This window comes from Hirundo rustica, chromosome 1, assembly GCF_015227805.2.
Source record: "Hirundo rustica isolate bHirRus1 chromosome 1, bHirRus1.pri.v3, whole genome shotgun sequence".
NCBI classification, from domain to species: Eukaryota; Metazoa; Chordata; class Aves; order Passeriformes; family Hirundinidae; genus Hirundo; species Hirundo rustica.
This window is the reverse complement of record NC_053450.1, coordinates 50,303,146-50,329,968: the sequence shown is the minus strand read 5'-3', so window position 1 is coordinate 50,329,968 and position 26,823 is coordinate 50,303,146. Positions and strand designations below refer to the sequence as shown.

The following is a 26,823-nucleotide window of genomic DNA, read 5'->3' as shown; positions in this document are numbered from 1 at the left end:
GATTTGCTGCTAACACTCGTAATTCTTGCCCATATTCATCTTTCACCTTGAGTTTGCAAGTTGACAATATGCAAACCATGCATGTTCTGTTGCCTTCTCAGCTCTCTCTTCTGTTTTCTTCCTTATTTCAGGTGTTGAAACGGCTTTAATTGGTCATTTTTCAGTTGTGTGGTCCACAGGACTCAGGTTTGTCTACTAAGGAGCCTTTGAAGGAGACAAAGAAACAGACTATGTTTATACAGCTCTCCCTGTATGTGACATTTTTAAAGATATTGGGACATTAGCTTAAAATTTTTGAAGTCTTCCCTATGAGAGGCTGTTGGGAACAACATTTTCAGGTTGCAAAACTCACTGTAGAAGAGCATCTCACCTACCTTTTGGCTGACTGGAGAGAGTCAGTGCTCTTCCTTAACTCAGCAGTGATCAGCCACCGACTCTTGCTATGGGGAAGAGAATTATGACTTTTCCTGCTATTATCTGCTATGAGCAACTGGAGAGAGTGGGAATGAAGGCATTCTGGCTGCACCCCACTGTGTGTTGGGAGAAGGAGTGACTGAGCGCACGGGGTGAATCCTGAGAAAAGGGGCAGTGCAGCTGGCTCATCCCAGTTCACCTCATGGTGCAGATGCAGATTCAGATGTAACAAAACACTTCACCTCTGCCTCTCTTAGAGAGGCTGTAGCTTTCTGCTCACCTGAAAAAGGTTGTAAAGTGCTTGGTCATATTGGCTTTTCCAGTGGATTGTCTGTTTTTAGTGACTACTGATAGTTTAAAATGCATTCAAGTATGCATATGAATTTGAGATGTGAAAAATATGGGGAAAAATTTGGGAATATGCAGCACCAGAAGAGGAGTGGAGTCAGTCAATACTGGTTTTAGAACAGAGCACATGTAGTCCATGCTAAGTTGGTTTTGCAGCACTTGGAAACTTGTTACTATCCTGACAGACTCCAAAATAGATCCTTCACATTTGCAGGATGAAAAAGGTGTAAAATCTCAGTATGAGGGAAAGAAAAAGACAATGTGTGAAAGAAAGAAGGAAAGAAAGAGAATGTTCTCCAGAATGCATATTGCATGAAAAAATCTGTATTTAATCAAATGAGAGAGTTCTGTTAGCAATAAACACTTAATCCCTTCCTTATTAGATGCTAAGTTTAGCTACATATTATCAGAATATACATTATTTAAGCATTGGAAAGTTTCGTTAAATTGTGCTGTAAAGCACTATATAAATAGAGCTTTTCAGGGCATCCATTTACTACTATCCTTGGACGAAAGTGACTCATTTGGTGTTGGGAGGCAGTTACCAGTGCTGTATCCTAGGCCCCTAGGCCGTAGTATGAACTCAGGAGATTTTAAAGATCAAACCAGAAAGTTTAAAATGTATATTTATGATAGAATGAACCTTTACAATAACAAATACGTATCTAACTTACTAAATCTTTTTGTTTGTGTCTGGAGACCTCTGCAACTTTTTTGTTTTGTTTTGAAATTGAGATTTACATATTTCAGTTACAACAAAACCCAACACAAAGACAGAGGGCCCAATGGCAGAGATTGTAGGTCCATCAGTTTTACACAAGTATTGCTCCTTTTCTACCCATATTCACAGCAACCCACAGTTCAGACTGGATGTCAGGCTTATATCTCAGTCTGTGTTTTTCCTCTGATACTGTTCAGTGTATTGTTATGATATAAATATATAGGGGGACTTAATAAAATAGTAACATTCATTTTTCTCAGCGTGGAAGTGTAAATTAATGGTTAAAGACAGAGATAATGAGCCACAGTTCTTGGTTCTATTCTGAGCTCTGAGCTGACTCACTACATAATCTTACTCAAGTAGTTTAAATTCAGGTGAAATAGGCCCCACTGAGCTGATAAGATAATGCAGGCTTCAGCCTTTCTTCCTTGCTGTTTTTTTCTATACAATTCTGCCTCTCTGTAATCAGCATAAATTTAATAATGTTTTGTTACATAGGATCCTTGTAATATATGTTTATTAAATTTGTTTATTTACCTTTAAATCTTTTATTGAAAGATTCATTTTTTCTGATAGAAGTTGGCAGGTAAATATTAGCCTGTTCTGTGGAGTTATGTTTTCTAAAACGATCCTCTTCTACATCCAGACAAAATGCAGTGACATCCATAATTGCCCATCAGTAGGATTGCCACCTGGAGATTTGTCTCATTCTCAGATTTCTACAGTGAGCTAAATGATGATTTGTGATACACAAATCAGGCCACAGAATATTTGCTCTCCACTGAAAAGTGTACCTCTGTCACTGTGTGTGAAAACGCAAGAGACCTTAGCTTTTAGTTCCAGTATGTGAACTGGAAATCAAAATACTGACCAGTTTTGACAAGTAGATTTGTTTTTCAGCAATGCCTAGCTGACTGAGGAGAGTAAGAAATTATGTCTCAGAATGGCTTCACATGACCACGCATCCCAGCAGTGGGAATGGCACCGCCAAGCAGTGGTGATTCATTTGCTCGGCGTTGAAATTGCCCGCATTCAGAGGAAAAGGATCATTTTTGAACAAAGAAATGTCTTATCCCACAGAGAGTGCAGACATTATAGCATTATTAATCAGGGCAGTCATCCTGAAAGTAGATTTAACTGCAGGATTTCATGTAGGGGAAAACCAGGACTACAGTAGGAAGTGATTGAGGGCTCTAAGTAGTGGATAGAATTGCACAGTTTAAGGACTCCTTAAATTACACCTGGGGAAGGGTTCACTCTGTGCATGCCAATGAAATTATTCCTATTTGTGTGGTTCGCAGTTTTCTTTGGATGGCAACTACCTAGTAAGGTAATTGCAGCTGGTTGTAAAACAGGAAGGCAACCAGTTTAATTTGCTCTGTTTTCCACTTCAGTATCACCTCAGGCTGTTTCTTTGCTATATCTCGTATGCAAAGCCAAGTCAGCCTCATCATTAGTGAGATGGGAGACCTCAAAGGAAAGCTGTGATTTGGCAGGTAACTACAGTGGTGATATTTTTGGTTTTTTGCCTAATAGCACTCCTTCTTTGTACTCAATACAGCAGCATGAGCTGGGAGTTAAGGATTTCACAGCACTGAAGCAGCTATTGTCTTTATGAATCATAAAGCTGGGGTGCTATTCTCCTGTGGCCATTGCAAAACAGTTCAGATAATTTGGAACACCCTGGTTCAGCTTCCCTTCTCTTTGGAAAGTGCCTGAAGTAGAGCAAGTCAAATTCCTACCTTGTCATCTGGATGTTGTTGTAGTTCAGCTGAGGAAAAAGTAGTTTTGCATAGATCAAAATTGTTTAGTTTTAAAGGGACCACAAGGACGACTTAAAAGTTGGATCAGGTAGCTGAAGGCCTTGTCCCATTCAGCTTTAAATATCTCCAAAAGTGAAGGTTCCACAATCTCTCAGAATATCTCACTTCAGGGTTTGGCCACTTTGATGGTCAAAGAGGTGGTTACCATCACTTGGTCTGCAAATGCCCCAAGTAGAAGGGTGTTGCTTTGCCTTTTCCCAACTGAATTGTTTTCATACTGCCTCTTGCCTGCAGATGAAGTAAAGTGTAGCTGCTTAGGCTTTAGGGACCTCCAGGTTAACAGTACTGAAATTGTAGTCCAGCTAGTCATGGTTTACCTCTGTGAAAATTTTTGCGTGTCCAGAATATTAACCGAGTCAGTAAGGCCTGTGTTCAGTGGAGCCTGTCATCAGTGTGTCTGTAAGTTTAATGAAGACTTTTCTTCCCAGAATGGAAGGATTGTGGGGGTACTGAAAACAGATCTTTATTCTGATGAAAGTTACAACAGAGTAGGTGCAAGCAGAAATTACAGAAATTCTGAAACAAAATGTTAGAAGCTTAGAGGTCTTGGCAGTGCAATTAAAACTTTCAGAGGTGTACATTTAGAAAAGCCATTCTGAAACTCATTTGTATTTACCACAGTTTATAAAATTGCAGGTTACGCTGACCTGCGTTTCTGGTACTTCTTGAAAGTCATGTGGTTTCACCATTTACTGATATCTTAGGAATTTCTTTTTACTTTCTTTATTTCTTTATACCTGTAAAAAGTGTTGTGAACCATAATCATTTTGATTTGGTAGCTCTTTTACCACCCATTCTGCACAAAGTAAATGTGTCTGCACAATGTAGAAAATAGTAGGTGATCAAGCATTTTATACTTTCTCAGACACTATCACAAAATTTTATTCACTTTAGAGTCTTTATGTACTTGACTAGAATTTATTTTGGCTTGGATATTAGTTTCCTCTTTCTGTTTCCTTAGATGATGCTACTTGGGTAATGAAATTCTAACCTTGCATAAATGGGCGTGGTTTCTGCCAAGTATCTAAAAGACGTGCATGTTAAAAGTGAAAATTGAATTGTTCCAAATAAGTCATGGTATTAATTTTCATTTAAAGTCTGAAATAGTTCTATCCTTAGTAATGTATATTATACATGAAAGCTCCTATTTAATTTACCACTATAAAATCCTGAGTCAAACAGTCTAAATTCTTGGTGTACTAGTTCCAGCAAGTCAGAATCCAGTATTTTATTAACAACCGTGGCATTGGTTGTTCAGGGAGAGGTTTTTATTTGATCTTGAAGGAATGTTCTGTGATCAGTCCATGTTATTATGGAACTCATTCTGTCTCCCACTGACATGGATATCTATTCTTCCTCTGATGTTATAGTGGAGATTAACATCTTGTAGCACTATATTTATTGAAAGAAAGACTTCAGAATCAAGAAATAACTACAGTTCTGCAATAATGTGGTTTCAAGTAGTCTTTCCTTCTCAGTGCATGCGTTTGTAAAACTGATGTTGAATCTGTAGATACATCTTAGCTGAAAACTTCATAAACCATTTTCTGCAAGATTTAACGGGGAAGTTTTACTAATTTCAGCACCAGATTGTCATTTACCTGACATTTACCTGCTTTTCTGATCAACATTTTTCTCCTAAACTATTTTACCTCTAACACACATCATTTAGACTAACTGTCTGTTAGAAATGTGTTTCAGGCTGGTCACTTATGGTACTGAGGCTAAACAAAGCTTTTCCATTTTGTGTTATCATCCTTCTGTGATTATGGAGTAATAAGTGTATCCTCAGCTCCTTGGAAGATCTGTGAGATTTCAGTAATCTCACTGCATTCCTCTGCAACATTTGTATTGACCCAGAAATGAGATACAGTATGAAAGGAGTTAACTGAGAAATTCCTATCAGAATCAGCTGCTGTACGCCAGTTACTGCTGAAGTTGTTTTTTATCTCTCTGTATTTACTGAATCTTATTTCTGAGCGTATGCAGCATATTCCCTCTCCATAAATAATGATCACTTAAACTTACAGCATAATGGAGAGATGGGAACACCTTCCTGATTTCCCAGTGGGGCCTCTTGCACTTCTAAATCTGCAGAAAGGCAACTATCTTTGGTAATCAGAACATGTATATGCCCAGTTGTATAAAGGAAAAGATTGCCTAAATCTGTGTCTCAGTTTTTGCAGCAGCTGACAAATTGTTATTGTACATTAATTATGGCCGACCTCACAGGAGGACCTAGGAGATCATTTATGTGGAGGAAATTGTTACTGTTTTACTCAAAAAGGAAAAAAAAATCCCAGTTGTTTTAACTATAAAACTTGCTGCACCTGGGTTTTCATCCTGACTTTTTAAAAAATCCATCTGTACATGTATGCACTTGCTTTTCTCTGAGTGTACTGCTTTTACCCATCTACCCTTCATAGCACTTGTTAGCGCATGGTAAGGGCAACAAAACAAAGTGAAATGTCATTTGTCTTGCCGAATTCTTATTCACAGCAGTTTCAAATTCATTTTGTTAATATGTTTGGGGGAGATTTCTTGCTTGGAGAGAGTTAAACAGAGAAGAGAAACCTGATACTCAGAAGTTATGCAAAACGCATTTCAAGTAGCACATTTGTAAATAATGTTGGCTTGCCATATTTCCTATAAAATGTTGCATTCTTTCTAACTGATGTAATTCAAACCAGATATCTGATCACAGTGCAACTGCCCATGTATTATTCAAGGGTCTTTTTTTTTCTTTTTTTTTTTTTTTTTTTTTTTTTTTTTTTTTTTTTTTAATTATTCAATGGTCTTCTGTGGTTTTTTCAGTGAAAATGTGTTATTTTTGAGGTTTGGGTTACCTTCATTATATTCTTCACAGACTACCTCATAACTTCTTTTCATATAAAGATATTGTACTGTTTTTACAACTTATCAGTTATTTCATGAGGAAAAAATAATGTTCAGTTTGTAATAATGGAGATACGTCTTAGTCAAGTCCTCTGATTTTGGAAGATGTACTGATGGTTTACTGGGAGATGGATGTTTATGTTTCCTGCTTATTCTGAGATACGAAGTTAACATTAAATGGAGGTGACACTTGAGGACACGGTTTAGTGGTGGATGGTACCAGATTTATGGTTGGACTCAAGGATCTTAAAGGTCTTCTCCAACCTAAGTGATCCTGTAATTATATGTTCATGAGCGTAGACATTACTTTCATTATACTTTATTTGTAAATAGGCAAATGTATCTGGGGTTTTTAAGAGGAGGCAAACAGCTGAGGGACAGTGACCTTCCATTTAATTTTGTGGAAAAAAAAAATGGAATTAAAGCATAGAGAGTTCTCCCTCAGGGGAAGAAGGGCCTTGACTTATTTTTATTTTTAATGGGAATTACATTAGCATAAGTAATATTTAGAACAAACACACTTTGGGGTTTCCTTCCTTTTCAAAGGCAAAGAGGAAACGTCTTCCCATTTGTGCTTTTCTCTTTTATTCCTAATCAAAACCAAACTTTTCTCTTTTCCTAACTTTTTAACTTAATTTTTTATTAAGTTCTTCTTCATGTTTCCATTATTTCCCACTTATTTCTTCTTCTTTGAGCTATAATTAATCCTCAGTATCAGAATGTATTATTTTTTGTTGCTGGATGCTATTATTTGACATTTATCTCAACCTGTCTTTTCCTTTCTTTCCTTACTCCAATGAGTGCTAACAATGTCTAAAATCTGACAAGCATCTTAAATGTTTATATGGTACACTTATTGTTGGCACACTGAATATGCCAGCATCATAGCAAAAAGAGATTAAAACAAATGATTTGATGATTGAAATGAGAAAGGGAGAAATATATCTGGTGTTTACTTGATTTTGCTGTAGAGGGTGTGGTATTAGATAGAGGATATGAATTTTATTTGTTGTGTCATTGTTTAAATAAGGAGTTATTTCAGAAACTATACATCTTTATATGAAACTTTAGTTAATTAAATGTTTTGCAATACCTGCTGTCTTCAGGATGTTGAGTGGCTGGTGAGTCATAGTTATCTAATTTCACTCTTATTTTCTAAACCCAATTCTGTCTTATTTTGCTGTGTGTATTGAAATCCATGTCTAGGCCCCTTCACTGATTCCATGTGATTCTTTCCATATTCAGCTACCTTGCTTTTCCTTTTCTTTTTGGGAGCTTTTAAGATTGACAGGTTATGCAATTATTAGTTCTAAGTCCAAAGACTTGTATCTGCTCACTTCACTCCTAAATCCTAAAGACTGTTTCTAAGATTTTAGAATTTTCTTCATAGTTGTACATGCTTTCTCCAATCCTTTAAACTCATCTCTCTTACTAGCAAATTATTCTAATAATAAAAGTGCCTTTTTAGCAGATTGCTTGTTGGCAAAATGCTCACATTGGATACGTTTAACTGGGGCTTCTCTCGAAGAAGTTTGGCAAGTTCTTAACACAACTGAAATTACCTTCTCAACCAGTACTTGGGTGGATCACTGTGCCCTGGCAGTTGTCTTTTCTGGGCACGATTCTGAGTATCTCTGGTTACCTCACTGGCGCAGTAGGCAGAATGAGTTGTTACTCGGCAGTGTGCTTCAGAAAATGTTACATGTAGTAGAAGCAGTTGTGCAGACACGGTAGATTCTTATTTCAGTCAGAGTTACTCTGTACAATTTGTTTTTATCTGCATCTCCTACTTTGCTAAGTATTCAGGAACAAATTGTGTTCATTCAGTGAAATGGTCTCAGATTACTGTTATTTTGGGCTAAGGCCAATAGCATGAGGCTCAATCAGGCCAGGTGCTGGGTCCTGCACTTGGGTCACAACCCCATGCAGTGCTACAGCCTTGGGAAGAGTGGTTGGAAGGCTGCCCAGTGGAAAAGAACTTGGGAGTTTTGGATGACAGCAGCTGAACCTGAGCCAGCTGTGTCCAGGTGGCCAGTGGCATCCTGGCCTGTGTCATCAATAGTGTGGCCAGCAGGACCAGGGCAGGGATTGTCTCCTAGTACTCAGCACTGGTGAGGCCACACCTCAAGTGCTGTGTCCAGTTTTGGGTCCCTCACTACAGGAAAGACATTGAGGTGCTGGAGAGTGTCCAGAGAGGGGCAACAGAGCCATTGAAGGGTCTGGAGCGCAGGTCCTTTGAGAAGCAGCTGAGGGATCTGGAAGTGTTTTGTCTGTAGAAAGGGAGGCCCAGAGGGGACCCTCTCTCTCTCTCCAAGTACCTGACAAGAGGTTGTAGAAAGGTATCAGTCTCTTTTCCCATGTTACAAGCCATGGGACCAGAGGGAATGGCCTCATGTAGTGTGAAGGAAAGCTTTGACTGGATTTAGGGAAAAGTATCTTAATGGAAAGGATTGTCAAATATTGGAACAGCCTGTCCAGGGAAGTTGTGAAGTAACCATCCCTGGAGGTATTTTAAAGACATGTGGCACCTGGGGGCATGGTTTAGTGGTGGACTCAGCATTGTTGGGTTAACATTTGGACTTGGTGATTTTAGATACCTTTTATAATCAAAAAAATTCTATTATTCTAAATGCACTTGTTGCTTAAAATTAAATTTCATCAGTCAAAACTATTTTGTTCTTCTCAGCTAAATTTATATTTGTTTGTTTGTGTTTCTCCTTGGCAGCCTAAAGCATCACAAGGGCCATATTGTTCAGGATTTCAAAGAGCAATCGTTTATCTTTGTGGATACAAGTAAACGGACGATGCTGTCCTGACCATCTGCTCAAGCTGCTTGAGAACAGTCTTCTGTGCAAATGGCATGAAAGGTAATTTAACCTCAGAAGGTGCCCACAGAGCTCCAGTTCTTTTACCATTGTGTCTTTGCCAGTCTAAAAATAAATCATGCTGAACAAAAACATCCTTTTTTGTTTCCCAATTTAAAGAACAGATCATCATCAGAGCTAATTTCAGCTAATTTCACCACACGGGGTTGTTTTTCCTTTTTAGTATTTTTTTTAAGTAGCAGATAGGTTTCCTGGGATAAATGGTATCTGTCTTATAATTGTGTTTGTTACTGTAGGAGGCTGTTGTTTTTCAGAGGACAAAATAGGTTATAATCATGGAGTGGTACTCAGTGCTGAGTGATACACACTTTCAACATATCAACTCTAATTCTGCCATGACCCCTTGTTATTTTGTTTTGTCAAACACTGTGTTTAATTGAGGAATTGAATACAGCTCTGCTAGTAAGCAAGTTTTTATTTGCAGAGGGCTATTCTGTCCTGAAAATGATGATTGCCTTTTCTGGATCCCCTCTTTGAAAGCCTCACTTGAGGTATTTTCAATTTTCAGTGAAACTCTGAAAAGATTTAAAGTTTCACTGCCAGTAAAAATCTCATATGTCTCTGTGTGTATATATATAAAATAGCCAAATGAGGGAAGAACAATTCCTTTCTCAAATTCAATACATATTTTAGGCTAGAAAAGAAGGGCTTGACATTCATCTCAATGTCAATGGTTTTGCATTTCCTACTGGCTATGGTGATTACTCTCAGGACTGGAAAAGCAGCTTCTGGGTGCTGCCCCACAGCTTGAAGCTCTGTATTATCTTCTGCCGTCTGCTGTGCTGATTTCTTCTGTTCAGTGCTAAAGCAGTTTCTGGCTGCTTTGTGCTCTCTTTGTCCTGCATTCCTCATGCTTTGTGGTAGGTTAGGCTGGTCCATGATGTGAGACTGTTTTCTGGCAAAGTCTGGAGGTCAGATCAGACCTTGTAGAGCATGTTCTCTGGGATGCTGTTGCTGTGCAGTCATCTTTCATGATGCTGTGGGAGGAGAAGCAGAAAATGCATTTTCCTGGTTGCTTTGTCAGATAACTTGTTCTGAGGGCACGTGGGAATGTCAGCAGCAGAAAGAAGGTAGATAAAATCTGTATTCAAGAATCAAACTTGGATTAAACAAAAAATGATGACAGTGTGTCTGCAGGAAGTATATTTCATCTGGTTTTGTTGCTTATTTAGCTACACTGGTTTAGCTAACCTTATAAAATACAGCGTCTTACTCTAAAAAATACATCCTGGACATAAAAATGGACCAGATTCTTGATTTAATTACTAAAGAGTATCCAGTCTTGATGGTGGCAAGCTTTTGCTCCAATTTAACAACATAAGCCTGATTCATACTTTTCTTGGATATTTTCTCTTGGATTTAGTTTTTAAGCAGAAGAGGTGGAACATGACAGATTTGAAAATGTTTTATATAGCTTTCAACAAGAAGCAATTTATAGCAACTTGAAGTTACATAACTTCTAACTCCACTTTTTTCATGGCATGATTTAGATAGATCTGGTACTTTCACAATAATTCAAAGGAATATGCAATCAGTCAATCCATGTTATCTATTTTAAGCATTTCCAAGGAACCATCACTGTAGTTTCTACATTCTGCATTTGAATACAAAAGACAGTTTGCCATAAACAAGTATTTTGCAAAATATAAAAAAGAAAAATGGCTTTATTAATTTATGAAATGAAAGCTTCCTCTAATAAAGGGATCCCACAGTATTGCTCATGGTGTTCACTACACAATTAGTATTAATTTATGCTTTAGGTAAAATTTTACTTTAGGAGAAACTGTGTTTTTCATGGGAAGATGATGGGATTCTTCTCCAGCCATAGCTGGAGATCTGTGTAACTCAAGCAATAACTTGGAGATCTGTACGACCCCACAATTATCCGAAAGACAATGGAGTATTAACTTTCATTAATTGTATTGGCCTAGATATGGGAAAAAGGAGCGCAACAAAATTTTTTCACAGAGCAATATTTAGGATAATCTAGAAATTCATTCAGATGGCTTCAGAATGCTTGTAGCCAGAGGTAGTTTGGATTCTCTCATAAAGTAGTTCATGCAAACCATTTTGCAATATTGTTCAAATGAATTGTTGCACTTTCAATCAATTGAATAATTCATGAACATTCTTTTAAAGGAGTTTAATCAAAGCATCATGTGAATACTTTCACATTGTTGTACGTAAAGTAGTATCAAAGCAATCCTTCAGCCTCAGCTTGCCCCTCTGTGTAGTTTGGGTGTTTGTGTTTTGCATGATTTGATCTGAAAATAAGTCACAAGGTTGTGGAGGGAAGAATTAGGCATCTGTCTGGGATGTAAAGATTATCCTACTGAGAAAAACAGACTAAGTTGAGAAAAACATTAGGAGAAGTATAAATCAAAAGCTAGAAAACAAAAAGAAAACCCCAGAAAATAAACCAAACAATAACAAAATGGAACCAGTAGAAAAAACAGCCTGTGCGTCAGGAATATTTTATGCCTTTAACATTATCCTATTCATTTAAAATTCTAGAATGTTCATTCCTTGTTCATACTTCTTCCACATCTGCAAGGGTGGATTCCAGTGCGTTTTCAATCCACATGGAAATTTTACTGGAAAAAAATAAGAGAAACATTAATATAAGTTATTGAATTTACCTGGAGCTTTTTTAAGGTCAAGGGCTGCCACTGTAATTTAAAGCTACAACAGATGAAAATCTCTGCTACTCTCAAGAGAAATAATTCTAGAAAGCCCTTTTAGTTTTCCATGAAGTATGGAAACCCTGAATATTTGAGAACTCAATTTATCTTCTGTTCCTCAGAAGGTACATGGTAGTTCTCTCTGTTGTTTTTGACATTTACTGGGCAACATGGAATTATTAAATTCACGGAAAGATGGAATTAGAGATTATGTGGGATTTGACTTCTACCTCACAGACCGTGTTTGGCCTTCATTTGTTGTTGCTCTTTATTAGTAGTCTTTCCTTCAATGAAGTTGTCAGGAATAAGAAAGGAGTAGAAGAATATTGTTACTCTCTCATGTGGAACTTCTGTCATGAATGTGTATATGATTGAAAGCCTGAGACAAAAAGTGAAGAAGCTGCTTCCCAATATATGGTGATACCATTTCACGGTTCTCACCCATACCACATAGCACTGACATTTCATTTAATGAGCTGTAATTGTCTGCTGTCATCTGTTGTGATCTTAGGCTCTGGCTGGGTTTTAGTTTGTAATGAGGACACTTCAGTGCAAGCATATGTTGGTGTCTAAATGCTTGCTAGGTGTACTATAGGTGTACAATGTACTATATGTTTTCATGGTAGTCAGGCCAAAAGAATGATTCAAATATCACTCCCCTGCAGGTTAAAATGGTTGACACCTTTGTATGCCTCTAGGATCATTCAGAATGTGGCGGTGTACTTGAGACAGCCATGTGGAATAGATAAATATGATAGAGGACCTGTAGGAGACCTTCAGCCTCATAATGGGCTTGCTGGATCCAGGAAGGAATGTTCCAAGGTATCTCTGAGGCCAGCTGAGCTGGCCCTTAGCTGTCTAGGTACCAGCAAACTTAAATATCTTTCTTGCATGCAGACAACAGATGCTGGGTGTGTTAATCTGAAACTGAACTCTGTGATGTGTAACAGTGCCTTTATTGGATTTCCTGCAAACAGCCTCAGTGTCGTGAGAATCATGCAGAGAACTAATGAGATTGAGGAAAGTCATCCAGGTCTTGTCTGGTTTGCTGTGGTCCTTTATAGGAATCTGACATTACTATACTGTACCATACCAAAGAGAACTTTTCAAGAATGGGCTCAGGAAAATTTGTCTTGAAGCCACTGCCAGTGCTGGCAAATTGAGGTGCAGAGGCAGGAACTCAGGTGAACGACCATGAATTGAAACGAGAGGTTTAGAATGGATAGAAGGGGAAGCATTTTCACTCTGAGGACAATCAGGTGCTGCACTGGGTTGTTCAGAGAGCCTCTGCTGGCTCTGTTCTCTGTAGTGTTCAAGACCCAGCTGGAACAAAACCCCAAGCACCCAAGCCTGGTCTGACAGCTGAGCCAGCTTGGAGCAGGAGCTTGAACTAGGAACTGCCTGATGTCCATTCCTACGTGAATTTTCCTATGATCTCAAGATACATTATGTCAAGAAGTGAAGCCAATAGCTTTTCTTAGATAAAGACAGAAAAACTCTTTCCCTTAACTGAAGGTGCAAGGATAGTAATTTTCCATTTCTGGTATGAACAAGTGGCCCCAGAATTAATTGAACTAATACTGTTGTGATACAGCAAAGGGCTGGGAATTGAAATGGCTTGTGAATTTATTTTTTTTTTTTACAACCAGCATTAAAAATTTTTGAAGGCACAGAAGAATAAAATAAAATAATAAACCAACAAACCAGCAGAAGGACTCGAGGGTGGTTTGTGGGATCCTCTATGTATTGGTTTTGGGTTTTAATATTATGCCTTTTTTGGTGTGAAAAGGTGAGAATATTTTTGGAAAAATTGAATCCAGCCTCCTTATAAATGAAACATGACACACACACAGACAAGAGAAAGGGTCATAGTTTGACTTGCTACTAGAAATCTAGCGTTTTCTCAAAATAGGGAAAACACAGGAAAAAGAAATTTCAAGTCAGTCTAGAACATTTTTTTTCTCTTCTTTCCTCATCTCAGTGGAGCAAAAATTTCCCCATATATATAAGGAAATATTTAAATAGGCTTTATTAACTCCCTAAATAAAACCATACTTTCTTTAATCAAAAGATACATATTGCGTATAACCTGGCACATATTGCTAGCTTTCTCTATGTGAAAAAAATTACTTATTTTTGAATTATGACATATTTTGAATTATATCACATAAAATGAGACCTGTATTATGCAAAAAGATGCTTTGAATTACTTTGCCTTTGTCACAATTATAAGCTAGAAAAAGTGAAAAGGAATGTAGGAAATCTCAATTCCTTGACTAGTGAGCAAAAATAAAGGATGTTGCAAAAGTATGCAAAATGATACATAAGTGGAGAACTTGTATTCTAGTAATGTTTTGGATGAAAATTGTGGGTTCAAATAAAAAATATTTTGAAAATAAATAAAATTGTAAAGCATATTTATCACAACGCAATAATAAAATCAACAGTAGATTCGATGTATTTTGTATGAATTCAAAGAGCAGTGTTTGAGCAGGCTCTAGAATGCAGGAACAGTGGTCTTTGGTTTTTTTGTGTAAGCCAGTTGCATACTCAAGTAGAAAGATGTTTGAGTGTTTGAATTTTGGTTGCTCCTATCTATAACCAGAGCTCCTGTAGTGCTGAGCTGGTGACCTCCTTCCTGAAAAAGTCTGACATGTGCCACGAGATTAGGTAGGATGCTGGAGCTTGTGTTGCCTCAACAGCTTCAACAGCCACAGACAATTTAGAGTGTGCTCATAATGCTACAGTTCTTTTCCTCCATCTGAGAAAAACCAAAATTCTAGTGGAGTGTAACCAGGACGGGCATTAGAATGCTACCAAAAGAATTTTGTTGCATCAAAATGCTAAAGGGTGTCTGCAAGAACTTAACTATTTTCAGTGATATATTCAGGAAAACACAGATCAATCAGAATGAGCTTTTTAGAGTCATTGTCCATGTCCCAAAATTCTTTTTCACACTGTCAACAGTCCTTTGACCGTTCTAACAGTGTCTTATGCTAGTTTCTGAGAAGTGTACCCCTGGAGTTCATGAACAGTTGATTAAAGTATTGTCATTATTATTTTTTCAGAATTTTTCCCTTTTGTAGTAAAGCATGTTATGCAAAATTGGTGATCACTAAAACTTCATAAGAAGATGTATTTTATCTCACTGGTTTACTATCCAACTCTCACGCCCTCAAGCACATTTTTTGATTTTCTATCTGTTCTATTATTTTCAATCTACCAGCTGTGAATTTTGTTCTGATTGAACCTTGAGCTGATCAAATACGTTGTCAGTAGCATAAAGTTGTATAAATATACACATCATCGTATTGATTCTGGAGAATGCATGCATGCATAAGATATTTCACACATAAATAGTTTAATAGAAATTGAATTCTTTGCTGATATTTTCATCTTATCTAGTGGAAAGGGACGATCCATTTAACTGTTTCTAATTTTTAAAAGTACTTAGTTATATACAATCATTAGTTCTAGCTGGGGGTTTTGTTAATGTCAACATACATATATATAAAATAAATACAGAAATAAAATCTTGGCTTCTCTTTGATTTGTTCCTCTACCACATCTTTTACCTACTGTTCAATTTTTTTTTATTCTAATGAATTTTGGTATTTGTTTGAAGTGTTCTGCTATAGAAACACTGCTACATTTCTCAGATATTTGCAAACACATTACATTTTAGTCCTATATGGCCCATCTTCACACATGTAGAAATTGGTATATTTAAAGAGAAATGGGTAGTAGTTTTTTTGAGTTTGTTTTTTATCTGGTTTTTCTTTCAAGTATAGACTAACACTTGTCAGCTGCAATTATGCTGCCTAGAAAAGATATCCCAACAAGAATGGTATTATAAGTGTGTATTTTGAATTCCTGTTTAAAAGTGTTGATGCCGGTAAATAAGTAATAATTTTATTAGTAGTTGGATCAAGTTTTATCAGGCCTATCTACCCTAGATACAACATTTGGATATGATTTGCTCTGCCATGTGGAGACTAAAGATGTGTTATGTATCTTTTTTTGTGTGACATGTCTTGGAAAGTGTGGCATTTCCCCATTAGAAATGGTATGGCAAAGCATATAAGCCTTATTTTAGGGCTGTAATAGTTAAATCAATGTCAGAATTATCTTTTGCATCACTCTTAATTACAGCCAGTAGTTTCAATGGAGAGAGGTTACCTCTCATACATGATTAGCTTTTGAAGTGAAAAGAGTGTGGAGGTTTCATAATTAAGCCTTGGCAAGTCTTGCAGTCCAAAAGGAGCATGGTACTTTCCTGCTTCTTCAGAAATAAGACACATTCCTTTTAAAATGTTTACTTGCAAATTTGCAATTGAAATGGACACAATGTCTTCCACTTCAAAACCTATTGATTTGACAGGTGTTAATTCTTGGGGGAATACCAGCATTTCAATATTCTTTCAGCTTGCTTCTATTTCAGCACTTTAAATCGAGTCATTAAATATTTCTGATGGCTCTAAATTTTTAGAAGAAAAATAGTTCAGCCAAGTCAGTAAATCATTTTGTTGTTAGGAGGGGTGATGCTGTGAAAGACAGTAAGGTGATGAGATTTATTCTTGCTGCATGTGAAAAATTACATTTGCAACATGATAGATCACCTCTGGAATTAAATCTTCCTTTCAATCAGCCATCAGTGCATAGAACAATCAAATTACAAAAAGTAATATAAGTTTTGGAATGTTAAAATTACAGTAATTCATACTTTTTAAGTAACATATAGACTACACCTCTAAAATAAGAAAGGATAGAATGTGCATGGGAATGCATGAGCGAGAGGTGCAAGGTATTTCAAGACATTACACAATAAATGGGTTGATATCAAATAATGTTGGTATTGTTGAAAGTTACAGTATGCTAATGGACTTCAGAAAGCTTGAATTGAATTATTTAGTGATTTTACCATGCTGATGGAATATTATCTGTTTCGTTAACTGTTTCCTTTGCAAATGGGATATCTCTTTTCTAGGCAGCTTTAGTACAATAGTTAACCACTAAAGAGTCAAAGAAACTAATCCAGCCATATATTGGGGGGGGGGGGGGGGGGGTGGGGGGGGGGTGGCATTGGTAGTAAATTTTTACATGAGTAGGAATTTATAGAGATATTTTTCCTATAATGTGGGGTTTTTTGAGCTTGGAGAACTTTCGTCCAGAGGACTGCAGTGTGTGTCCTGTTAAACACAGCAACAGTCAATAGACAGCTCTTTACTCCCTCATCTTCTATTCCTTGTTTCATTACAGGGCAGATATGCTAAGGAATTGACTTCTCTAAATCACCTCAGAATAACAACTGTTGGGATTTAAGTCTGATTAAGGCTTCCATTCTACAGGGTCAGCTGTTTTGGGTGGTTCTGCCAGAGGGTCAGTTTGCAGTGGCAGGAGCACAATGTTTCTGCACCTTAGAACTTACTTTGGAATTTGCAACTAACAGGCCAACATAAGTCACTATGTGAAACTTTCATTTTTGTAGATGAATAGACTGCTGGCTCTGTGTTTCAAGTATGAATTCAATTTTATGAAAATAATCACAATAAAGTTAAGATGAACTCTTACAGTTATTAACATCACAGGAAAAAGTGTTAGGTCATACCTAAGGCAGAATTAGACAGTGTATACATAAATTACAGTTAATAAGTGAAAATAATAAAAACCTAATGTTGCTATGGGATTGTCTCTGTTATAGGTACTTCATAAATATTCACGGTTTATTTTACACAATCACCGTTCTTGCATTCAGCATGGTCTTTATAGTTCCTAAGTGAAGTCGCCCCAGCTACCTCATCACCTATATTAATGAAACATAGTATATCTACATGTTTCAGCACTGAAAGTGAAGGGAGTCTAATGAGCTAACAAGAATTGAAAGGAGATTAGCAGGTCTGTATTATGTTCAGTAGTATTTAAGCAGACTTTTTCTCTCCTTTTGTTCATTTATTCCCAACAACCTCTCTTCTGAGACTGACCCCTGCTGGAAGCTTTATCTTTCTTGACAAATGTGTCATCACAGCTGCTTTAATTGCATAAACTCTCTTCCTAGGCAGCAAAATTAGTTTGACCCTTGACTGTACTTTGACATTAAAGCTCAAACTCTTGAGAAGCACTGAAGATTTCTGGGAGAAAGGTGTGCCTAACCATACTATAAACATTGGGGTGTGAAAAACTTGCAGACTGTAAGGCAAACTGGAATTTGGTCCTTTAATTTCCACTAATCACACAGGAACTCTTGTGCATGGGTGGCCACTGTTCTTTGAAATACGCTGAGATTCACACTTCCATCCAATATGTGTCTCTTAAAGAATAATTATTTTCAAATTAAATACCTTTTGATTAGAAAAGACCAAATCGTTGAAACAGTCTGAGCAGTTCTATTCTTGGTTCAATAGGCCCCTAAATTTTGTTGATAAACATTTGTTTAGACTTTAGGTCCATCTCTAGTACTTACTTAAATACATGCAGTATTTTTATGTGTTTTATGAGACACTACATTTATTTCAGAAAAGATCAGTCGAGGTTGAGAAAAATTTACAGTCCACTTACAGTTGCAGTGTATTATTAAAAGTCCTGATACCTTAATATAACCTATCAAAATTCTTAAAATTTGAAATACGTTTTAAAAGTATTTGAACAGTTTACAGTTCAAAAACTAACTAGTATTGGAGAATTGACCGGTATATGTAGCAAATAGCTGAAGTCTCGAGTTTAAATGAGCACATTGTTTTAAAAAATTTGCGTCTTGAATTTTTAACACAATTATGAACAGAGAAACTGTGGATAGTAGTTGTAATTTGTCCCTGCTACTCAAAACATAGGTCTTTTATCTGAAGGCTGAATTTGTCTGATCTTGGCTGCTAATGACTAAATTTCTACTATTCTGTGGCACCATAAACTGTGTCCAGTTTCTCTCAACTTTTTTTTCTGAGTACGTGGCACTGATCACAGTCATTGACCATTTGGTCATTCTTAGGATTCTTTGCTTTTCCTGGTTCACAGGATCTCCGTGTGGCTTTGCAGCAGTGAGGTGGGAAGGGATTTTAGGGGAGGAAAGAGAACAGTTGCTGAGAGTGCAGCAGATTTATGAAAATCACATGAAGAAATAAAGGTGTTCTTCATGCCATATATGAATATATTGTAATCCTGATAAATAGCTCCATCCTCTCTGTAATGCATGATGATAGAAAATATTTTTTCATTTTTTTCTGATGATTAGATGTTTTACTCTTCAGAAGAATTATGAACAGCAGAAATGGCTGTCACTGTCTTTTCACATCAGTAGATGTTATTTTGGCCATGAACTAATATACTGTGGATGCCTTGAACTATGCAAAACATAGTTTTCCTTGTTATTAGTGTCTGTGAGGTAGTTGTAAATTGTGTGTTATGAATTTGCAGGTAACTTGTGAAAACATTGGTTAAATCCAAAATGTATAGTGTACAGTGCACATGTATAATTTCCAAAGAAATATGTGATACATAAAATTCTTTATTTTAATAATTTAAACAAAAGTACTTTCTATTCCACTGGATTCTGCAGTGATATTGTTTATTATCTGATTACAACAAAAGTGTTTTTACTGACTTACTAGCACATGTTTAAATAAATTTTAGTATAATGTGTTAAATATATACACTGTAAGTTACTTCAGTTAGCTGTGGTTAACCCATTAAAAAACAACAACAACAACAACAACAAAAAACCTTAAGTAGCCACTGTGGTTCTTTTCATTATTTCAGCATGTATTTGGATTTTTTTATAATACAGACATTGTAATAAAGGAGTCTTAACTGGACTAAAATATTATATAATGACAGAAATTCTTTAATTTTTCTTCAGCCACCTTTATGTTCAAAGAATAAATATCAGAAACAAGCATTTTCTTTTCTACTGAAACTTGCATCTTTTCATCCAACCATGTAATTTGGGATGTGGGGATTTGCACTAGAAATTTTTATAGTTTTAGCTGTAGCTGTGCAATTCAAAGTGTGGGTAGAGGTATATTAAAAAAAGACAGGCAGTATTACTTTAAACAGGCGAGGATGATGAAACTCTGGACTTGTGGATTGAAATGTGGGCATGAAATATGTTTCTTTTAGTTACTATTGGCTGATAAAACTGAGCCTAAGTTCTTTTAATCGCATGACACTCGTCTCCTTGTACTCAGATTGGCAACTGTAAGTCCTTTTAAGGATATGAAATGAAACAAATAAAGAAAAGAAATGTGGCTTTATTAAGTATTTGCAATTAGATTTTGCTGGCAGTCACTAAGCAGTTTGTTCAATCTGTGAAATTAATTGTGTAGTAAACATCTACTCTTACCTTTGCAATCTTAGATTGTTTTCTATATTCCACTAAAAGAAGCTGGATTTTTTTCTGTCATATTTGTTAGCTTTGTTGTGTATTTTTAACATAACATCACCTGAGATCTGTTGCATATTCCTCCAGGAAAAAACCTTTTAAACTATTTCTGACTCTTTTGCATCTCAGTTCATATCTGGGTTAGCCACAAGTGAGGCCTCTTTATTTTTTGTACGAAAATTTGCAGATTTGTTTTGATGTTGACTCCCATTTCAGTGGTCTTACTCACCCAGTCAGTGCTGATCATTTTAGAAGCAACCTGGCATCCCCTAGAAAGTAGGGACTGTGTAATGAATGTTTCCATTGCAGCCGCTTTCACTACCTGTAGCTTATTTATGAGCAAGTAATGCAGGAGGCAAGCAGTAAGCATAAATAACATGATACAGAGAACGTACTTAAAATTAGGATCTAAACTGCCTGTACTGCCTCTGTATTTTTGGAAGTCATCTTCAGATTTATTCCTGCATGCCACTAGAACTCCATCTTAAGAGTCTGAAGCTGAATTTTGGTATTAATATTGATTTACTGGGGTGCCTCACATCTTTCTTGATAATGTATGTGCTGGTAACTCCTCCCCAATACATTAGAGTGCTCCATTGCTGCTCTGTCAAACTGCACAGTTCTAGAAAACTGAATTGCATTTGAGCATCTGCTGTGGTTAACCTCATATTATTTCTACACATTTTCCTAGCTTTCAGCATATTTTAATGGGATATTCACTAGAAATTAGCAATGCTAAACAATTAATCTCACAGAAGAAAAAGCGCCCTAAGAAAGTATGAAATGACCAGATTGATCATAACTGCATAAATCAACCCTACTGAATTATGGGAAGTCCTTGTTTGTCATGTCTAAAAAAGACAGGGTCTTTTTCCAAGCTTCTGTACATGCATATCATACACTCAGACTGTTCTTTACAGTAAAAAGTGATAGACTTGAGGAACAACAGAGTGGAAAATAGCCATATGAAATGGGAAATTTGGGCATTGTGTCATTAAAAAGACAACTACTGTGTTGAAGCAATTGTTGGCATTAGCCAGAAACAGTTTCATATTTCTGGTATAACTGGGTCTGTCAAAGAGCAGTTTAAAGCCCCAAATCATAAGTATTTTTTGAGTTACATGGTCCTGCCAAACTTCCTGTGAAGCTGGTAGTTTCTAAATTTTGTCTCAATTTAGCATTTTGCAAAATTTTCCCATGTAGACTATGGGCAAACTTGGAGAAATAGGAAAGTCTGGAGGATCAAAAACCTTCTTTCTTTCTTTCTTTCTTTCTTAGCAAATATGTATTTTTCTCAAAGGTGCACAACACTTGCCTTAATGTTTATGCAAAACTGGATCCTCCTCTGCTGTTGAGACCTTCATGTTGATCATGGACATCTTTCTGACAGGAACAGAATGTGAGGCTCTGTGAAGACTAGAATCTCCCAGAGCAGCCTTTCTTTAACCATTAAAGACATGCATGGACAGCGCCATGACAAATATGAGTCAGTTTAGTCATTCCATGACTGATTTACCAAAAATCAGGCAAATACCACGCGACACCTTAGAGGAGCATAAGGTCTGGTCTGCACTCTGCCTGTGGGTACATATTGGGCACAATATGCAAGTACCCAAGAGTGGTTCTCCATCTGCAGGAGCATGGTGAGGAGGACAACAGGGGCTGTTTCATTGCCTCTGCTTTATATTGATTTTTTTTTTTTTTTTTTTCCCTTGGCCAGAGTAATTCCTAATTACTTGATAATTTAATTCAAGGCAGTTTTACTGCTACAGCATCACAGAGTGGCCTCGGTGGTACCCAGGAGACACTATTGTGTAAGAGAGGGAATTGAACAATGCTTCCTCCATTAATGGACCAGAACAACCTAGGCCACTCAAACTTCCTGAGCAAACATCTCCTGAGCATTAACAGTTCCTATTTATCTGCTAATGGATAGATTAAGTTATGCAGAAACACGAATATCACAGAATCCCACAGCACCCTGTGGCACAGGCAACTTCTCTTGCTATGTGTCATTTGCATACTTCATCCTATTGCTTTTAACCCGGTCTTATGGGAAGAGGAAATAAAAATACAGGATGTCTTTTTTTAGCATAATTTAGATACATAAAAGAATAAAAAATTTAGCAGGTGTTGACAAAAGAAAATGAAATAATTTGACAGATTTTCCACTTCTGAGTTCTCTGGCCCTAGTAAAAGAAGATGACTACTGGTGGATGTTTTCTAGGTACTGAGTGTGATATTAACCTGGGCTTCATGAGTAGCTGACGTTTTTGCAATGTGTCATTCATACTTGATTGTAAGTATCACAAAAAGCTGATACTTTATCATTCTGAGTCTAATATACTGTTTTGTTTTTTTTATTGATAAATATAATGCTGAAACAAAATTCTGCTATTAAGCTATCAGCTTTGTGAGGGCACATAAGTTTTCTTTTAACATGATGATAAAGCTGCACAGCAGCTTTGGAGAGTGTGTTTGTTTGCTTTTTCTGCATTTAATACCTTGGTAAGTGATACCAAGCATAGCTGAGAGCTCAAATAAAAGGTGTCTATATTTATTCTTGCAGATGCCTTTTCTGTTTCCTGCCGGCCTGTTGCTTAAATGTCCTGGTTTTGGTGTAACAGAGTCCATTTTGTTCTTTGTACAGTGCTGTGGTTTTTGATTTAGTATGAGAATAATAGCACACTGTTTTTAAGTAGTGCTGACACCTAGTCAAAGGCCTTTAATTATCTAATGCTCTGCAAGTGAGGAGTTACACAATAACCTGGAAGGAAGCATAGCCAGGACAGCTGACCCAACCTGCAAAAGGGATATTCCATGTTGTGCCCAGTATACAAACTGGAGGGCGTTGGCCGGAAGCCACTCACTGTGATTCAGGGATGTGATTAACATTAGTCAGTGGGTGGTGAGCAGTTGTGTTGTGCATCACATATTTCCCTTGGGTTCAGTTACTCTCTCTCCCTCTTCTTATCATTACAATTCTCATTATTGCTGGTTTTGGTATTAGCATAATATTATATTCGTATAATGGTATCATTATTAGTAAATTATTATTTCTAATTGTTGCTGTTATTGATATTATATTTTGTTTATTATTTTTTTCTTATCTAACCCCTGAGGTTTAGAATTCTGTTTTCAATTCTCTTCTCCACCTGGAGGTGTGATACAGGAGACTGAGGAAGTGGCTCTGCAGTACTTAGTGGCCAACCAAGGTGAAACCACAACACTCACCTTCCTTTCATAATCCCAACAGGAGCAGGTAACAGTGCAGGTTCCACAGAGCAACTCCTGTGAGCTGGAAGGGCTTACTCTTCTGCTGCAGCTGAGTGTGCCCCTGAACATTAATGCTTCCAACTTTAAGAAAGCTTTCTTTTATGATTGACTATACAGCATTATGTAATCTGCATTAGATAGGTTTTAGTCTTCTCACTGCTGCAGTATTCAGTGTGCATTATTCTCACCCCAGAAGAGCACTCCTGTCTTCATTTTCTTTGCCAGTCTTTCCAGCTTGGTGGTTGCAATTTTGATTGCAGTTTATGCTTCATTTAACCTGACTGTCCTGAATATCATCCAGTAAGCAAGAGCTTATTTTTTAGGATATTTTCTTCCTTGATGACTGTGTCACTCTTTGCTAGATAAAATTGTCTCTTAGTTTTAGATACAGTCTTTGATTTACATCTGTAAGATCTGGAAACCCAGTGAGGAGGAAATGTAACTCCTTTTCCTTCCTATCATAAGTCTGTGATACTCTACACCCCTACAGTGGTGGATCTTTCATTTTAAGTATAAAACGTCACTTTGCCTGTTTTTTGTTTACAAACCTTTAACCAAAGGAGTTAGGAGAGGAGGCGTGGGGAGAAGGCGTGACTTTGGGTGTTGGGGAAAGGAAGAAAAATAATTTGAAGGAAGTAAGTAATGAATAATGTGTGGTGAATGTGTTTTAGCAGCATGCAGGTATTTCTAGAAGGACATTATCCCTGCCAGAATTTGTTGGTGGTCTGAAGGTAAGAATAGCTACATGGTGGCCTCAGCTAGGAGGGATCAGTGCATGAACTTATCTTCAGAGCTAGGTGATGTTCTTCAAGCAGTGTCTAGCATCTGAGCCAAGAAGGGATTTTTCTGCTCATGTTGAAAATCTGGTTTATGTCGCTGTTTTATGCGAAGCACTAGTTTGTAATAATATTAATCATCATTTTGGCAACTGCTTGGGGGTAATTCTATCAGCTTGCTTGTTTTGGAAAGACCAGCTCAGCAAAGTAATAAATAAAATGGACAGTGTTGTGGTATAGGCTAGCAGAATAATAGGAAGATGTCTCTGTGAATTCCTTTCATATTGACAGTGCCTCATTTCCAATACTGTGCAAATTATGAGAAAAAATTAATAACAGCAGACATTTTTCATAATGGAAAGGAGCTTGTAAATGTATAAGAGAACCACAGGCACTTCTGTTCCTGCCAGGACAAGGCCCCTACTTCATTACCCAGTCACACCCTGCTGTTAATTTTCTTTTTCAAAACCCTTTGCTTTTATGGGGTTTTGAAAACACGGGGATTGTCTTTGCAATGACAAATTGGTTACAGTGAAGACAGCATAGTGGTTCTTCAGTGCAGTTCGGATGAAGAGTATGAACTTAGAGTAATCTACTTGAATATTCTTTCATTCTCTAAGATAGCAAAATAAGTAACTGCTAACACTTCCTTAAGGGAAAAAATTTCTGTTTTAAAACTGTCACAAAATGTCTTCTTATTTGGAGTAGGGTTTAAACTCTTCTGATGTAACTCTTCTGATGCTGTAGGTTAGCAATGTGCTACATCCCTTTAAACTGCACAGGTTTCCTTAACACTGTCAGAGACTGTGTGTTTGTGTTCTATGTGCAAGCAGGTATTGTTCTGCCTGATGGGGAGTGCAAGTGACTTAATTTAACTTCAGTGTTTTCTCTTTGAAGAATTCTAGAAATACCACTAAACCAAGGAGACTCTCTACTGACTGATACACAGGTTGGTAGCTGGACTGCCCATCAGTAGAACTTAACGCCACGTACTAAATAGAGAATTATGTCAAGAAATTAATTAAGCAGTAGGCCACCTGATCATTTGTTTGTCTATAACTAGAGGTTACTCCTTACAGACATATCTTAGCAAGAACTTATGTTTCCAGGTTTTCACAGATAAAAAGGAAGCTACATAAAATGCAAAGAATACCAGCACACCAAAATGCATTACTTGATCTATGTTAGTGTTTCACATGTGAATAAAATAGGTGAATAGTACTGGGGTAAAATTTACCATCTCCTCGTGCAATTTTAACCATATGTAATATTCCCTCTAAAATGAAATATACTCCATAGGGCGTTTCACTAGAATAAGACTTACTATCCTTATTTTGGTTTTAGAATCCATATTTCTTAAATGTCTTTGTAATTTAATGTATGTTGTCATTTAAGAAGAGAGAAGCCTGCAGAGTTGATTGAAGCAATGTATACAGTAAAGCTAATGAAAGAAAAAACCAAACAAATGATGTGGACATCAAAACTCAGATAGCCAGCTGTTCACCTCTCTCCTCACTATCCAGACATTAGGTTCTTGTGTGCAAGCATTCATCCACAGCAGAGAGGTGATCTGGAAGGGATGTGCATGGCTTCACGCTTGCCCGTGTACTCACCAGTGCAGCAGAGCTGGCGGGGCTGGAGACGGTTCTGCTGCAGCAGTCAGCAGCAAATTTCTGGTGCACAAAGGAATTGTGGCTTGTTTTCTGAGAGGTGAAGCTGTGCTGTTGTCCCTTGGTAATACAGGCTGTGTCCCTGGAATACAGTCTGTTGTGGAGCAGTCAACAGGGGAATACGGGAGTAAGAGTTGATCATCTGTACCTCAGAACTGACGAGAACAGTTCTGGTGGGACCAGGGTGATGAACACATGAGAAATGTGTGAGTTGTATTGATAACACTACTTATCCATGTTTCATTAACACAGACTTATTTAGATGACCCATTTTTAAATCAAGAGTCTCACATGTTATGTAAACGTGCTATTAGATTTCAAGAACCTGTTGGAAACATTCCCAATCCTGCCTTTCTCTTTCTGGATTGCCAATGCCTTGACAAATCCAAATAATGTCGCATGTTTTTAGGATGGCCTGCCAGATAAGCAGACAAACCCAGGACTGAAGAAAGTAAGTTGATTTCATCCTGCTTATCAGATATGACAGCACACTGAGGCAAGGCCTTAACATTCACTGACCTTGAAGCAGAGGATAGGCTTGCTCATGATTCTCCTTTTGTTAGCAGGCTTTCATAGGGTGAGAGACCGCACTGGGTAACTAGCATGGTCGCCTGTCTCTGTTGGTAAATTCCATGTAGGTATCCCTCTCTTCAGCTAAACTACTTTATTCAATAATTTCTTTCCCTTGGAGACTGTACTTGAAGTTCGGAGAAGAGGAAGGATCAAAGGATTTTCAGTGTGCAAAGCCACTGTGATGGAAGGGAACTAACTAGGTAAGACAAGATGGTCCTGGCAGGCAATCGAGGTCCTGTGCTGCAGATGACTGAGGAGTTACTTAGGAAAACAGGAAAACAGGAAAACAGGAATGAATCTTGGCTGGTTTATACGTACTGAGGCAGTGACTGGAGATTAAAAGATGAGATAAAACCTTAAAAGCTTGCATGATATGGTTGCATAAATGTG

The 26,823-nt window shown here is 37.2% G+C and overlaps 1 protein-coding gene across 5 annotated transcripts in view; it reads left to right on the top strand.

Annotated features, from left to right (window-relative positions):
- Positions 1-26,823, top strand: part of DLGAP1 (DLG associated protein 1) — a 407,039-nt gene that overhangs the window by 71,171 nt on the left and 309,045 nt on the right. For 4 of the 5 annotated variants that reach the window (XM_040080998.2, XM_040080969.2, XM_040081006.2 and 1 more), the window contains exon 2: positions 8,927-9,068. The exons of the other annotated variant lie outside the window; for it this stretch is intronic. The gene's annotated coding sequence lies outside the window, so the exon portion shown is untranslated. The remainder of the gene's footprint in view (positions 1-8,926; positions 9,069-26,823) is intronic. 5 annotated transcript variants of the gene reach the window in all.